Source organism: Schistocerca americana, unplaced genomic scaffold, assembly GCF_021461395.2.
Source record: "Schistocerca americana isolate TAMUIC-IGC-003095 unplaced genomic scaffold, iqSchAmer2.1 HiC_scaffold_15, whole genome shotgun sequence".
NCBI classification, from domain to species: domain Eukaryota; kingdom Metazoa; phylum Arthropoda; class Insecta; order Orthoptera; family Acrididae; genus Schistocerca; species Schistocerca americana.
Genome location: NW_025725583.1, coordinates 3443714 through 3458635, shown reverse-complemented (window position 1 = coordinate 3458635; position 14922 = coordinate 3443714). Strand labels below are relative to the sequence as shown.

The 14922-nt window shown below is 46.0% G+C and overlaps 1 pseudogene; it reads right to left on the bottom strand.

The window, feature by feature from the left end:
- Positions 1–14265: 14265 nt before the first annotated feature.
- Positions 14266–14383, bottom strand: LOC124569486 (annotated as a pseudogene).
- Positions 14384–14922: the final 539 nt, after the last annotated feature.

Sequence of the window (14922 nt, the reverse complement as noted above, 5' to 3'; positions counted from 1 at the left end):
TATCCACAGCCATGACCCTGCCACCCATAAGCAGTGGCATCAGTTCCTTGCCACCCCCCATGATGACCTAGTTCCTCTCCCATAACACACTTGTACTGAAACTAACTCAACCCATGACGTTATCCTTGCTTCCCCCCACCTCGTTTGTTGTATCACCATGGACGTTCTCGATCCCATTGATACTGACCACCTCCCCGTCCTTCTCACGGTCCCCTCTGCCCATGGCCCCCCTGCAGCCCCCCACCCAGCTGTCTTCCAAAGTCCATCCAAGACTGCTGCTGCACTGACTGGGATGCCTACCAGGAATCCATTACCTCACAGGTCAAAAGCCACACCCTCACCTTTCACCATCCCACTGATGTCACCCATGCCTCTTCCTTCCTTCAGAAGACCATCACTGATGCTGTGAAGGCCTATGTCCCTGCCATACTCATCAACCCTCACTACCCTACGCTTCCTCCGCAAGCCGTCCTTCTTCGTGAATCCTGCAGGCTCTACCACTCGTTCCTTCGCACCTATGACTGGGATACACTCCCCCGCCACCGGGGCAATTACAGCGACACAGCCAGAACTTTCTTACAGCAAAGAAACGCCAGGACTGGTGCTAGACATGCACACACCTCAACAGCACCCTCCCTGTCAACCCCTCTAAGTACTGGTCCTGCATCACCTTACTGGTAGCCATCCCACACTGCATTACCCTATCCTCCACAACGATCGCCCCTTCCCTGACAATCTCAGTAAGGCTAACCATTTTGCACCCCACATATCAGAGGTCTTTTCCATTCCTGACAATCCCCATTTTGATTACTCCCTCTTCCCCACCATCCTTGACTGCACTGATACCTCTGTCCCACCACTCATCCCTAGCTTCCAGTACTTGGATCAGTTACCCCCCCCCCCCAACATCAACACCCTCATCACCACACATGACATCACACTCATCCTCTGCTCCAAACGCAACACCACCCCTGGTCATGATGGCGTCACCTACCGCCACCTCAAGGAGACCCCCCGTCATTCCTGGCTGTCCTTGCTACTCTGTACAATGTCCTCCTCTCCACTGGCTTTTACCCTGACCTGTGGAAGACTTCTCGTTTTCTACTGTTCCCTAAATCCAACAAATCCCCCTCTGATACCTCTTCCTATTGTCCCATCTGCCTCACCTCCATGCTCAGTAAGGTCTTCGAGACTATCCTCTCCCACTGTATTCACCGCCACTTTAACCAGCACCAACTCCTCCCCCTTACCCAGTGTTGCTTCCAACCTTCCTTCTTAGCCGACCTCCAGCTCCTTAACCTTATCAATCTTCTTTCCCTCCAACATAACTCCTGTCACGCCGCTATCTTTGTTTCCCTTGACCTCCAGAACGCCTGCAACCATGTCTGACAGACCTATGCTGTCCCTATCAATTTCGTCCACCTCGTTGCTTTCTTCCTCTCCCATCATCCCTCCTATGTCACTTTCCAACTCCCGTATCGTCTATCCCTCTGCTGGCGTACCCCAAGGCTCCATCCTTTCCCCTCTCCTCTATCTCCTGTACACTACTGATACGCCCAAACCTCCCCCACCTGTTCATCTTCTCCAATTTTCTGATGACACCGCCTTCCTAGTCCTTTATCCTGCCGTTCAATGGTCCCAACATACCCGCCAAACCCACTTTGACCAGGTCACCACTTGGTGCAACCAGTGGTTCCTTCATCTCAACCCATGCAAAACCCAAGCGATCATCATAGGCCGCAGCATCCTCTCCTTCTGTCTCCATGATTTCTTCCTAACCATTTACGGCTGTCCTATCCACCTCACTCCTACCCTCAAATACCTTGGCCTCACCCTCAACCACCCCCTCACCTGCACTCCCCATCTCCTTACAATCCAACACAAAGCCCACAACAGACTCCACCTCCTGAAACTCCTGTCTGGCCAAACATGGGGACCGCATCCTTCCACCATCTTTCACACCTACAAATCCTTGATCTGTCGCAGCCTTTGTTATGCCTGTGTTTGCACTCCACCTCAGCTTCCCTATCCGCCTTCTGTCCCCCCACGTGCATCCTCTTCGACATCATCCACTTCCCCCACCTTCTCCTTTTCCTTGAACACATCCGCACCCTGTATATTGCTCAATGACTCGATCCCCTCCCGCCCCCTGGTGTCCCCCTTCCTCTCCACCCCCAGCCCATTGCCACGCCTTTACCATTGTGTCCCCCCCTCTCTCCATCTCCACACCCTCCACCTCCTTTCCCAATGCAGCTTCCAGCACCTACCCCTCCCAGATGATGAAATTTGGCCTGACATCTACCCCTCCTACCAACTCTAACCCCACCTTCCTCCTGCCTCCTCTTCAGGGCTCCCTCTCCTCCTCCTCCCTTCTCCTGAGCGGCTTTCCCCCTCCTAAATCCCCTCTCTCTCCCACACTCCCCTTCAGTGTCTCTACACTCCCTCTTGCCTTGTGTTCCATCTTCATTTCCTGCCCTGCCGGTCTCCTGCCTCTTGGTGCGCCTCCTGCCCCCTTTTTTTCCTCTTTCTCCCCCCCTCCCAGCCCTCCACCGCAACTTCCTCCCCTCTTTTTCCCTCCTCTCCAGCTTCCAGTCCCTCGGCAGGTCCCTAACAGCGTTTTTTTTTTATTCTTCATGAATGCTCTGACGTTTCCAATGGTTTTTTAAGTGTCATGCTCTGTGTGATTTTTATCCTGTGGCCAACTTTTAACTTGTGATTGCCTCCAGTGTGTTCTTTTAACTTTATGTCGACTTTTTAACTGTCCCCCAGTGCATATCCCCATCTTAGTGTATATTTTAACTCCCATCATCTCTATTTACTGTGTTTTTTATGTCCCCCTTTTTATCCCCCCTTTTTATACATTCACCCTTCTGTACTTTTATAAAGCCAATTGGGTGAAGAGCGGTGGACTGTGCCGTTGCCAGCTCTTCGCTGCCCATATGGGGCAGGGGAATGAAATTACAATAAAGAAAAAAAAATCAGTGATTAAAGTAAAACATTTTCAAGCAAAGCAGAGTAGGCACTGGGCACGAAGTCACTCTTCCAGTTAAGCAGTTTTGTTGGTATGCCTCTTAATACTTAAAGCACACAAGTGCATATGTATGGCAGTAGCACTTTCCATTATGGTCTATTTGTTGTTTTAAGCTGTAGAGAAACTGCTAATGTATTTACGTTTCCCGTATTTTGCTGCAGATCTGAAAATGGTCATTATAGACCGAAACCGGTAATGCGTTGACAAAAAATTTTGTGACCATAGACGTAAAGTAAAGGAAATGGTCGTATAATCCTCAATCAGTGGCGTCTGTCGGATGTGGCTTGAAGCGTGTGGCGTCTGCATAGTACACTCTTGGGCGTTGTCAGCTTCCCACACCGTCGAGAAGCTACTTCCCACCCTCATACCTCCTCAGTTGGCATCACGAGGCAGAGTGCATCTTGCTCCAGTCCTTCTAACAAAGAAATAAGCATGGCATTACCGAGAATGGAATAACTGCAGGAGAGGCGCTCTGCATCGCGGTGTAGCTTGCTCGCCAGGTTTCGAGAGGGTGAGTTTCTGGATGAGGTATCGAATATATTGCTTCCCCCTACTTATACCTCCCGAGGAGATCACGAATGTAAACTTAGAGAGATTCGAGCGCGCACGGAGGCTTTCAGACAGTCGTTCTTCCCGCGAACCATACGCGACTGGAACAGAAAAGGGAGGTAATGACAGTGGCACGTAAAGTGCCCTCCGCCACACACCGTTGGGTGGCTTGCGGAGTATAAATGTAGATGTAGATGTAGATCCGGGTTCCCCGCATGCCAGTCTGACACGCTTACTCTCATATACAGAGATGTGCGCTGAATCAGTGACGTTAAGAACTCAATAGACAGCTAGAAGCATACTATTCAAATGTACTCATTGTCATCTGACTTCCACAGTCCATACCAAGTAACTTTCAACAGCTGGTGTACAACAGATCAGAGCATTCCCCACAGCGGCTATCTATAGTTATCTCACAGTGTACTGTCCACAGGACTGAGTGTTTTACCTGGTGAGCTCCTTAGTGAGCAACAATTGAAGAATCCCTTGCCTTCTTTATGCTCTGCTGATTTATTTAGTTTCCGTCACGGCGTTGGCACACAAACATAAAGTTGCACATTGATGGAAATTATGTATTACCTTTTGGCTTTTGTCTCTGCATCTTCGGAAAAGGTTTGTTTAACTATTTTTCTGACGTTTCTCCAGCACGAGTAGTTACACTCTAAGAAGTTCACCCTCTATTGCTGGTAGAGGAATGTCCTTCAGCAGTGGAATGTGAACTTTTGACACTTCCAGTCACCCCTGATTGTGCACCGTTAGAAAAATCGTTAAACAAAGTTTGTAAATCCGTTTTTCAGTATATTATAAAAACACACACACACGCACACACACACAAATGTTTTTCTTCGTCTTCTTCGTCGAAAAAGAAACTTGTGACATCCGTAAACACAGGGTAAGATGAATCCTCTCTCACTCTTTAAGTACCATGACGTTGCTCAAAACAGAATACGGATGATATGAGTGACTTTTGCGAAAATAAATTTAATGATAGTCCAGTTGCTGCATGAGTTTCTCTTGGTACAACATTCTCAGAAATTTTTGTTCAGGATTTAGAGTAACGTCTCGCATTAAAAGGACACCATTTGCTTTGATGAATATGCACGACCAAATTTCCTCTCTTAGGAGGTTTTTTTGATGCTGACAGTAACACTATACGTACAAAAAACCACACACAATTGCTTGTCTTAACACTCTTATAAAGTGGCCTGATACATGTCTCCCTGACTAAAGAACATTATGTGAACCTACTATTTATAACACTATGGTGGTGCTAGGCATTTTTCGCAGAAACACTATTTTTCTACATTGTATCCCATTCCACATGCTTTTATTGTAGTGTAAACTGCTGGACAGTGTTCTGCAATGTACTACATTTAATAGCTATTCGTTGCTAAAGTTGTGGAAATGTTAGTTCTATACGAAAACAGAAATAGTGGTGGAAGCCTTGCTAACTTGTACCCAAGAAGATGTGAGTTCTGTCTGCCTATAGTTTTAATTATTTAATTTGAGAGTCGATTACATAGACTAAAACACGATTTACGATTTGGCAGACACCTTACTAGTTTTCTAAACTGCCCTGACCAAAGGACATACTATTAGCAGTCTGCGTAATTCTACCGTTTGTCGAAGTAGACAACCTTCAACATGATTTTAAAAAATACCCTGCAGAGTACTATTGTTAAGACATTTAGACCTGTATGCCTACACAGTTCCGTATCATTTGGTAACAAGCGATTTGCGATGTGGGAATATCATAACAGAGGCAACTTGTACATTACGCCAGCCTCTAAGCGGGATGATTAGCATGGAAAAATTACGACGCAAACCCACTGTATCCTAACAGTTATAATTCACTATCTACACCAACATGTACGAAGACTCTGCCATTCCAATTTTAGTAATATTACACTGATTTATGGATAAACGAGGGAAAAACAGTGTTCGGAAGAATTTGTGACAGTGACTGTGGAGCTTTAACGTAAACAGCAGGCATAAGAGGGAGACGACAGCAAATATGCATACTTTAATAAATATACGAAGTTAAAAGTTTCTGTGAAGTCATCGGGATATTTAAGTAAACGTCCCACTGTCCCACAGTGGCCACCAGTTCGACTTCCAGGAGGAAAGTCGCTGCCTGCTAGACCGACAAACAATGACACAGTCTCCGGCACACCTTCAGTAAAGTTCAGTGAGCCGCTGCTGCCGGTGAGTATTCACTTCCGTCCAGAGCGCTAAGCGGCCAATGTGTATTCAGCCGCGAGTCGGATTACGACGAAGCCTACCGCCTGTGTCACGGAGTTGCTAACAAGCGTTTGTGGAATCAGTACATTCCGTCTATTCCATGCAGAAGAGCTCTGCATGTTAGTGCCAATATTTGTGCCTCAGACACCACATCCTCTGTACAGCGTGTTGATGTATGATACACACGTGATCTGCAATCTTTTGCAAGTTGTGTGTCTCGAAGAATAAAACCCACTTTAGTTGAGATTGTGTCATCATTAGTTACTGTTTTACCATTGTTCGTCCCTAACTTCAAGCGGCGACCCAACGGTGGTGACGAGTCTCGTGAACCTACGGTGCTGTGTTTTCCTTCATCAAGGGCGACGTTAAGTGTATTTTGTGTGTATTAACGTCAAGGAATTGTTATGTCTGTGCCACGACAAGAACTTTCTGTAAATGATGTGGTTCAGTTGCAGAGGCAACAAATTCAGCAACTTGGGCAGAGAGTTATTCAACTGACGCAAGTACTTTCAATGGCAGCTACAACTCAACATACTACGGGCACACCCAAATTCCGATAACATACGGCCAGTGAGGGGACTGGGCTGAATACCCACTCAACTTGTAGCGCAGTTTTCCGCCTATGACATAGCAGATACGAAGCGCAAAGATTATTTCCTTACTAATGTTGGTGCCGAAGTGTTTTATGTTGTGTGTCAAAATGTCTACGGACTCTTGGCCGGAGGACTTTGAGTGTTATTTGTTAGAAGTTATATGAGCACCTTGGCGCTCAGGTGCATGTAACAGCTGCCAAATACAAGTTCTTTTGGCTTAGGAAGCAATCGGATTAGACATTTAAACAATGACTCGCAGAACTAAGAGGTGTTACCAGACATTGCATATTTAAGTGTCCATGTGACGTCACACAAGTGGCGTCATACTCCGTGGCGTGATTACTCAGAATGTATGAGATGCACGCATGCACACTCCAATTTTGAAGCTACCATATTCTAAGTTAGAAACTGACCTTTCTGTTACTGAACCTCAGAACGTTTTAGATGGTTGGTTGGTTGTTTTGGGGAAGGAGACCAGACAGCGAGGTCATCGGTCTCATCGGATTAGGGAAGGACGGGGAAGGAAGTCGGCCGTGCCCTTTGAAAGGAACCATTCCGGCATTTGCCTGGAGCGATTTAGGGAAATCACGGAAAACCTAAATCAGGATGGCCGGACGCGGGATTGAACCGTCGTCCTCCCGAATGCGAGTCCAGTGTCTAACCACTGCGCCACCTCGCTCGGTAACGTTTTAGATATTGCAGGGGTAAATTTAGAGGCTCTGACCATTTCTGTAGTTCAAAGTACACAATGCACTCAGTTCTCTACTCAGAGGTCAAGCTGCAGGCAAAGCCCATTGTTAAAAAACAATCAGTCACGCCGTGCGCCTGCCACTTTGAGAGGTGGCATGCCTTTAGATGCACACAGTGACTTGCCCACTCTCTTCTTTATATATAACTCTGAGTAATTCGGTTTGGGGAAGTATGGCCGAGTATTGTCATTACAAGGCTAGTATTGAGAACTCAGAAGATATGAATATTTTCCTCTCTAATTGCATGTGGTGAAAAGTTGCTACTGCTTCACACGTGGACTTCCCACACAGCGTCTCTCATCAGCCGGGTGGTCCGGTGACAGGCGGGTTCTGCCGATCTTGAAAGGGTTAAGCCGACGGGTGTGAGGGAGTCGAGTGCATGCTTTCCAGACGCCGTCATTGTCATAAGAGCGGCGGCGACACGCCCACAGGGGCCTGACGGAGCGGCTGGGCTAGAGATTCCGTTGCTTCGCAGAAACACAGTGAAAACACTTTCTGACGGACTTCCAGCGAGGCGTGGGAATGATTTGTGTTCCCAGGCAGTCTTGGCAGGCAAATTCCCGCATTTTATGCAAAATTATAACTGTGATTGGCTTGCTCAGGGGCGCAGAAATTGGCGCCAAGTATCTCCATTGGTGGAATAGTAGTGCTTCGGCAGTAGAGTGGAATTTTCCACCGGTTTTCGAGTTGGTGATTGGCACGTTTTAACCACAGCCACTGTCGTGGGGGCGGGAATGTTCTGTGTTCGGCTTGTACGGGTGCTCTTGAAAGAGTCGGCTCTCGCTTTTCGGTCAGAGTAGGTTACAAGACTGAGCTCTCGCTGCTCTGGTTGGTTCAAATGGCTCTGAGCACTATGGGACTCAACTGCTGTGGTCATAAGTCCCCTAGAACTTAGAACTACTTAAACCTAACTAACCTAAGGACAGCACACAACACCCAGCCATCACGAGGCAGAGAAAATCCCTGACCCCGCCGGGAATCGAACGCGGGAACCCGGGCGTGGGAATCTCGCTGCTCTGGACAGCCTGCCTTCCGTTGTTTGTGTAATATACTTTCATTTAATTGTAACTGTTTGATGAAATTGCTGAAGTTCCGACTTCAACGTAGCTTTCCGAGTACAGTTGGCAATTGAGCATTCTATGTACAAGTGGCCTACGTTACCCGTCTTGAGCAGTTTTGGCTAAAGTTGACTGTATCGGAGTTACTGTGTGACTTCGCTTGTTAAAATCAATCACTATACCGTCAGTGATCGTGTAGCGAGCCTTCTTCGTCTCCCTCAAAGGCGCATTTGTGTTGCTAGAAGCCTTTAGTTTGGAGCAACCAGACCAGGATAATTTGTTTTGGGCTATACTCGCGACATTATCATCACCACAACGGGACGTCGAAGCAACCAGCCATCGCTTCCGATATGCCAGATCGTGTCCTTGCAGTTAAGAAGACAGCTTGGTAATGTATGTGCGCAGCACCGGCAAATTAGGGAATTTAGATATGTGACAATCAGAGCTCTGCAGAGCGCGCCTGTTCCCGTCTTTTCTAATGTGGTTCTGTCTTGGGTGTTCATTGTCTGAGTTCTCACTACAGTAGCAGCAATTAATGTTGGGTTGGCTGGGTGTTTCTCGTAAGATTTGAGTTGCAAGGAATTGGCTCAACATACCACTTGGTCATAAATGTCACAATCTAGTTTATGGACAACTTCACCTTCACAGCATTTATTTGAGTATCCAAGTTGACGTATTGTAAATGTTTCATGTGTTATGTTTATTATTTTTCTTCTTGATCCATGTGCAACAACAAAAGTCGGATTTAGAAAAGGGGGGGGGGCTTAAAGCATCATTTCCATATGAAGATTCTAGAGGAATTTAGTGTTAAATACACTGCTAGCCCCGACACCTTGCAACTTTGCAGTCTAATATCTGGAAGTCGTTCCCGAAGTGCACGACCGTTAGCAGTGCCCACGCAGAGAGGCAAAATGCTTTTCCTGTGGCAAACGGGGCCATATTCAAGCGTGATTTCAAAACAGCCGTGGCAGGCGACAGTGAGACTCTACTTCAGTGTTCTTCAAAAGAAGTAAATGTCGTATCAGTTGAGCCGGTGGTGGAGGCCCAATCAGTGTTTTACCCTTAAAGTAAACAGAATCGTTCACAAGTGATCTGCTTTCAGAGAAATAAACTGTATGTACATCTACGTGTGGCAGAGCATTCTGTGAGACTACAAGTAGACAAAGGTGCTTGCGTGACTTTGCTGAACAGAAATACTTATGAATTGTTAGGCAGCTCATGGCTACAGCAGCCTACTGCCATTCTGCCAGCATACAATGGACACAATATCCCAGTGTCGGGAGTGTGCAGACTGGCAGCAACATTTCTTAATGTTACTAGAACTTTACTATTTCATGTACCGTGTTCTCGGAACAGTCCGAACTTTTTTGATCTGGCCTCACTTGACTTGTTTTACCTGGACATTCAGGACAATGTGTTGCCAGTCAATGCTACTGTTTCTCACAACTGTATTAATGAGTGATGTGACAATACAGAAATTTATTTCGAGAAGGCCTGGGGGACGCTGAAGATTTTGAAGCACACGTAACTTTAAAAGATAATGCACAACCACCGTTTCATAGTGCAGTCCCCTAACGCATTTGTGATCAGGTCGCTCAAGAATTGAAACTATGACAAGACAGTGGTGTTGCTGAACAGATCTCCGCTAGTCAGTGGGCATCTCTCCCGACAGTTATCAAAAAGCCATCGGGTGGGTTGCAGCTATGAGCAGACTTTGAAACCACTATCAACCCTCAAAACAGAGATGGACTCTTTTTCCCCTTCTTCACCTGATGAACTGATCGACAGATTGGGACAGGAATGTTTGTTTTCCAAAATAAATTTCCCAGGGACATACTCGCAGTTACTCTTGAATGACATTCCAAACGGTTCTTTGTACTTATCACGCACTTGAGTCTATATCTGTTCCAGGTCCTCCCAATCGGCAGTGCATTAACTCTCGCAGTTTTACAGTGATTTCTGAATCAGTTAACAGCGAAGGTCCCCTCGTGTGTAAATCATTTAGATGACACTGTAGTTTCTTTTGGCACACCAGATGAATATTTATCCAGTTTTGACTGTTTGTCCCAAGATCTATCGGACATGGGAACCACGTGTAATAAAGCGAAATGCTCATTTCTTCATATCATTAATTCACAGGGCATCCATCCAGCGCAATCGCACTTGTCGTCACTCAGGGATTTGACGGCGCCTCGTCATTTTAAGGAGTTAAAGGCAGTAATGAGCTAACCGACGTATTATTTCAAATTTATTCCTCATACAGTACAAACTGCTGCCCTGTTGAACCACCTACGCTGGAGAGTTGTTCGCTTCTTACGGTCCAAAGATTTTCAGGACGCATTCCAGCAACTTAAGGATGATCTTCTCAGTGATCGTTGTATGGTCCACTTTGACCAAAACAAGCCAGTAGTTTTAGCACTTGATGCGTCATCCTATGGGCTTGGATTGAAGCTATCCCACAGGATTGGTAGCTCTGACAGGCTTGTAGCCTTTTCTTCCAAAACTTTAAACAAGGCGCAGTGTAATCGCAGGCAGCTGGAAACAGAGGCGCTCGCCATTTTTTATGGAGTCACTAAATTTCGCCACTATTTGTATAGTCGACCTTCTATCTCATCTCAGATCACAGGCCACTGACAGCTTTGTTCAGCCACTCCAAGCCTGTTCCGCCACGAACAACACAAAAATTATTATGAAATTACAACGAAATTCAGACCATTAGCTGCTTACAGGCGTTGATTAATATCAACAGGGACAGATGAAAATGCGTGCCCCGACCAGGACTCGAACCTGGGATCTGCTGCTTACATGGCAGACTCTCTATCCGACTGAGCCATTTTTTTTCTTTTTTTTTATTATCAGAAAGACTTGGTACTATCATGACACTTCAGTAGACCATAGTCATATCATCATCTAACAGAGGCTGCAAAAGGGAGAAAAAATTTATTACGAGAATAGAACAATAAATAAAAGAAAAAAACGAGAACGTAGCCAACAAACCACCACCAAGCTCGTAAGATATGTATCAATAGCTATTTTGATATGGTTTTTTAGTAAATTTTAATTTTTTTATTTTTTATTTTGTGTTTTTCATAGTTCATAATTGAATCTAAAAGGAGTAGGAAAACGAAACAAGATTACATTCCAAATAGCAAACTAAGAAAAATTCCAAGTAAACTAGGAAAAGCTAAGGATTGTAGACGCGCCCGTGTATCTATACTTCATCGATACACGTTTGACAATAGAGCGATGTTGAGTCAAAACACAAAACAAAACGAACAGGGAAACAAGGAGAGAACAAACCGAAGCAAATCAGATGGGAAACATACATAACAAAGAAAAACACTTACATCAAAATGAATTAAATTAACCAACACCTTACCGATGAAAAACAAGATTCACCATGTTGGCGAAGAGGTCTCGATATCAAGGCATTCGCAAGCATGTCCAATAGGCCGTGATCATGTACTGAATGACGTTCATGTGATCGTCCCCCTCGCCTTCTACAAAATAATGAACGAAATGTCCCAGCAACCACATAACGGTATGGGTTTTTGACTGTGGAAAGAAAGAAGAATCTGGGCGCACTATGATGTCCGTAGTGCAGGCAGTCTCAGAAGACCGAGTAAGGAAGGTCATTGTGTCCTGATCCAACCACCAGTTTGCCTTATGACCTCCACAAGTAAAACGATGTCGTATCGTATCGGGAGACGTACAACGACTACATAAATCCGTCTCACTAAGCCCAATACGGAAAAGTCGCTCGTTCGTTGGAATCAAGTTATTTACGACCTTGTACCACGAGGACGCTACTCACATCGGCAAAATCGGAAGACTGATATTAAACCAAACTTTCGTTCAGGTTGTTTGCGGCGAGTCTCTTTCAACGAGGTTCGGGCAATGGACTGCTTCCCCACGAGTCTGTAGGAATTTAATGGTCTCCATATGATTTCAGCCCATAAATAGCTCATCGCAAGATAGAAGTCACGAATGTGTTTTAACTTATAATTTATGCGACCAATATCAATAGGGGGTTCAAGACTAGCTGGACAGACAAAGAAAAATAAATGAGACGTGAATGTGTGAGTTTCTTCAGTCATCGTCAAAATAGTACGTCGTACATATAGCATCTGCGACTTCCTGTATATATCAGTCAGGTCCAGCCCCCCAAAGGAGCGAGGTTTCGTGATCACCTCATACCGTAAGCGAAATATATGTCTTTTCCATAAGAAACGACCAGAAAATTGTAGTTTCTTCGCTATAGTCGCGGGGAGCGGATAAACTTAGGCCGCGTAATAAGCTTTGCATAAGACATATGTATCCAGTATTCGGACTTTCTGGAGCAGAGTAAGAGAACGCCTTTCATGCTTTAATACAGCTCCCTGAATTTTTTCCGTAGCAGACTTCCAGTTGAGCGCCACCATTTTGAGTGGACAACGATCAATGATGATACCGAGAGACGTATACAGATCCACCGCAGTAGCCCATGGAACAACCGCGTCATCAAAACCTCGCAAAGGAAGAAGCTTAAGTTTTGCACCTGAACTCCGACAAAAACTATCGATGACAGCCTTCAGTCGAGGTATCTCAGCAGAATTGCGAAGTAGAACAATCACGTCATCCGCGTATGCACGAACAGCTATAGTCCTGCCGGAAAGCGTCCAACCTGTCAGCTGGGATGCTAGCATGCGGAGTAGGGGCTCCAGGAAAAACACAAACAGTCACCGTCAGCGGGCTTCCTTGAGGCACTCCCCTACGGATACTTATTAGGGGCGTTTGTTGGCCATTAACAACCACTGAAGCCGAAATACCCGTAAACAGATTTGAGAGCACTCGCCGCGTGTCAGTAGTGAAACCAACTGCCTCCAGAATCGGAATCAGAAAGTCGTGATTAACACGATCAAATGCCTTACTGAAGTCTAAAAAAGCAAGGGCACAAGGGACGGACGTTACAGCAGCAACCGAAACCATGTCACGAAACTTTAATATAGGGGTAAGAATGGTACGACCAGGTACGCAGCTTTGATGTTTTGTAACAATCGTATCCATCAAAGCCGACGTCCTACTATTAACTGCCTTCGCCACAGTCTCATAATCAAAGTTTAACAAAGTTAGTGGACGAAAGTGATCAGGGGCAGCCGGTCCAGTGTGTATCGGGATTACAACAATTTTTCCCACTTTGAACGAGGGCGGCACTACTCTACCCTGTAACACCTCATTCAGAAGGGAGGTAAAGGTAGCACCCAACCACGGCCAAAGGCGCACGTAAAATTCCTTTGGAAGTCCATCTAGACCCGGGGACTTTTGATAAGGCGATCCCACAATAATTTTGTAAACTTCCTCAGGCTGAAAGGCAGCTAAGAGCGTTTCATTATGTTCAGATGTAATTGTCGTATACAAGATGCTGACAAGTGGGTCGTAAAAGGTTTTACTGGACTCCTCGATATCGTAGATTTCTACATAGTACTGGTGTAAGATACGCACTATATCAGCTTGCGCCATTACGATACATCCATCTTTTGTCGTGGGAGAATGAATACAAGTGCGTCGGCGACGGGTCTGATGCCGAAGCAAATGATATAAGGAAGTCAGTTCTTCCATCACCAATGATCGCGACTTCGATCGGATTTTCAAACCTTCTATTTGCATTCTCTTCACGGTTAACAATTTTGCCTTACAGGCCTAACATCTGCAATTCGCAGAGGGCTTGATCCGAAGCAGCATAAAGTTCACGCAGGATGGAATAGTAATATTCATAAGTTCTCCGAAAGTCTCGCGCTTGGCAGCACAGAAACGTATCAAAGTCTGCGTGAGCCTCGGTTTCGCTAGCTATATCCACCATCAAGCACTCCGTCTTCAGGCCACAAGTGGCCCATAGGGACCGTCCGACCGCCGTGTCATCCTCAGTTGAGGATGCAGATAGTAGGGGCGTGTGGTCAGCACACCGCTCTCCCGGTCGTTATAATGGTTTTCTTTGACCGGAGCCGCTACTATTCGGTCGAGTAGCTCCTCAATGGGCATCACGAGGCTGAGTGCACCCCGAAAAATGGCAACAGCGCATGGCGGCCCAGACGGTAATCCATCCAAGTGCCGGCCACGCCCGACAGCGCTTAACTTCTGTGATCTGACGAGAACCGGTGTATCCACTGTGGCAAGGCCGTTGCCCCATCAGTCAAGGGTGGAGGAGTATTTCCCAGTGGACCGTAGAGTATGCTCCCACACGACTCGCATCACGTCATCGAGAGAAGGGTCAGCTAGATGAGCGACGCTTAGCATCCTCGGAGGGCGAAACAATTTGACTGGTTGCCATTCAAGATTGAGAGTTATGGCCACAGCACAGTGATCCGCAAAGGAAGCTGGGATAACTTCAACGTTAAGAATACTATCGCTCAGGAAGTCCGATAAGTAAAATCTATCTAACCTGCTACTAGAAGTCGCAGTAAAGTGGGTAAATTTAACTAATGTCGGGTATTTACATATCCAGACGACTTTTAGGCGTAAGGAGCGGCCCAATTCATGTAATTCGAGACAGAAATTAAGGTTTGGAGATTGATCCGCAGGACGCAATACACAGTTAAAGTCATCACTCAACAGAATACCCGGAGGACTCTTACGCAACACATAAACAATATTCTCTTCATAAAAACGCGAACGATCCACCACATGACCAGTGCCAGTAGGGGCATATAAACGAACCAAAGTAA